General features: G+C 39.5%; 1 pseudogene; it reads left to right on the top strand.

Moving 5' to 3' along the window:
• Nucleotides 1–1,689: 1,689 nt before the first annotated feature.
• LOC102874857 lies at nucleotides 1,690–2,227 on the top strand (annotated as a pseudogene).
• Nucleotides 2,228–2,713: the final 486 nt, after the last annotated feature.

Below are 2,713 nucleotides of genomic sequence, written 5' to 3'. Positions count from 1 at the left end.
AGAAAAGAGATTGTATGTTTCATCCCATTGTTATTGTCGTATATCATCGAGTCAGAACCAATCCATAGCTGACACCCTCTGGTGGGTTTTCAGAGGAAGTTAATCGTGTGAGAGGAGATTACCTATCCTTCTCCTGCAGAGCAGCTGGTGGAGTCAAACCGTGTGCCTTTAGGATTGAAGCACAGCTTCTTATCACTTGACCACCAGAGCTCCATATATTTTGCCCCAGACTGACTAAATCAGAATCTCCTGAGGTAGGACTTCCAAATTCACTTATTCCCCAAACCCTTCAGGTATTTTTGCAATAACAGGAAACTGTAGGTGTTTTGTTCTGACCAGAGAGATGGTGTACCTAGAAATAAAGAGGATGTGGAGGAGGAGGAGGAGGAGGGCAGGGGTTAGGGACACAGAGACTTGTAGTCAAGTCCTGTGAGGCATACACAAGTGAACACAACTTTGCAACAGCCCTCCAGTGGAGGGCTTTTGGCTATGGTTATTAAGTAATGGGTGTTGTGCCAAGACTGCAGAGTTTGCAGAAAGGAGGAAAGAGAATATATGCTAAGAAAATGCTTTCAACAGAATTTAGGCTTTAATTAGATTGAGAGCAAGGAAGACCTGAAATGACTCTCAAGTGCTTTTGGTACTTGAATGAGTCTCTCTCAATAGGTGGCTCTTCTTTGTCATTGGTTTTCTACTCCTGGAAGTCAGTTGTCTTCATCTAGACAGAGTCCCTTTGTCATGTTTACCTCAGCCTCTTCCTAACTTTCCTGTTATCCATTCCCTACCTGAACTTCCAAATTGTCTGTTTTAATGGTTTCCTTCCTCTTTCCTCTCTTACAACTCAACCTAATCTTCAACCACTATTTCATGAGAGAGAGCAAGTCACACCTCCATGACTTCGATTGAACACGGTGGTTTTTTGTCTGCAGATAAAGGATTAAACCAAGAGAATGTACCCTGGGAATGCAGAACGTTCATGTACAATCCTAACTGAGGTGAGAGATCGAACCAAATCCACTGCCATCAAATCTATTCCAACTCATAGAATAGGCAACCCCTCATAACAGAGTAGATCTGCTTCACAGGCTGTAACTCTTTACAGAGGCAGACTGTCACGCCTATTCCACAGAGCAGCTGCTGATGTTCTAATTGCTAAACTTCAAGCGACTGAGTGCTTAACCACTGTGCTACTAGCTTACCTTAAACAGAAGGACAGGCAAAGTCCTAACCTTTAGGAAACCTGGAATCCATGTGTCTGTCAAGCTAGGAAAAGTGTAAAAAGTCCATGTCAAGGAATCAACAAGATCTAGACTCCAGATGTGAGTGATGTTACAGATGCTGGAAAAGGACTTATTAACGAATATGAAGAGACATGGAAACATATGGAAGAATGTAAAAATAAATTATCGCTTGTTGGAATTAATACCTGTCCTTGGGGAGGGACATCATGCTTGGAAGAGTGGAGGCACAGAGCAGGAGAGGAAGACTCTCAATAAGATGATTGATTCAGTGACTGGGGTAATGGGGGTAGGTGTGTCAGAGACAATAATGTTGGCTCAGGATAGAGCAGGGTTCAGAGCTGTTGTGCATAGGTCTCTATGAGTCGCAAGCGACTCAACGGCGTGTAACAACAATGATTCAAATGCTCATCTGTCATTATTAATTATTAAAAAAAATGTTTGACCACAGTCACTGGGAGAAAGAAGTGAAGTAACATTAGGGAAAGGAGAGTTCCAAAAATTGAGTCATGATCTGGAATCATATAGTCAAAGAATGAAAAGCTAGAGGAAGACTTGGAAAGGGAACAACAGTTGTTGGATGAACAAGAACAGATAGTGAGATCTCTCAGTAATGTGCACGATGAACTGATAAAACCAAGTTGTACCATTTCTGGATAAAGCATCTTTAATGAACTGAAAACTAAAATGCTTAATAAAAGAGAATATAAAGTGAAGCTCTTATTTATCTTGGGTGAGTTTTTGAAAGATTATTTTCCTCTACCAGATGGAAAAAGTAAAACATTCAAGAATCAACCACAAAGTTGATAAAGCTGCATAAGATGTTAGAGATTCTTATAAATAGATTATTTGATGCTTCACATGATCCACATGTCAAAATTAGTGATTCCTTTTGGCAATCTTATATTGAGCTGCTGCTTTGTAATGGAATTGTCTTAAGACATCTGGAATATCCAAACTGAATAAGATTAGAATCCTTCCATCAGTAAAAGGATATCATTCTTTTCATGAAATCTTCAAGAATCTTGTAATTCAAGAGTACTGAAAACAAGAAGGACTATTTGAATAAAGAAGTGTTTACAAATCAAAGCATATAGTCTATTTTCCTTTAATTCTTAAATGACGCCTCTTGCCATCTATTCATTGAAAAATGATCTTTTTTAAAATTTAAAAAAATTAAATTTTATTCTTGATTCTTGAATGTTTTTCTTTTACTTTTTCCATCTGGTAGAGGAAAATAATTTTTCAAAAACTCACCCAAGATAAACAAGAGTTTCACTTTATATTCTCTTATATTAAGCATTTTAGTCTCACCACTGGGCCAATTGGCAGCATCAGGATGGATGGTGAAGAGATTGAGATGTTGTTGTTATGTGCCATCGAGTCGTTTCCGACTCATAGCGACCCTATGCACAACAGCTCTAAACCCTGCCCTATCCTGCGCCAACCGCACCGCCTCCGACACACCCATCCCG

This window comes from Elephantulus edwardii, unplaced genomic scaffold, assembly GCF_000299155.1.
Source record: "Elephantulus edwardii isolate Elephantulus edwardi_28Jun2011 unplaced genomic scaffold, EleEdw1.0 scaffold04826, whole genome shotgun sequence".
Lineage (NCBI taxonomy): Eukaryota > Metazoa > Chordata > Mammalia > Macroscelidea > Macroscelididae > Elephantulus > Elephantulus edwardii.
Note: the sequence above shows the minus strand (reverse complement) of the source record. Positions and strands in the feature narration are given on the sequence as shown.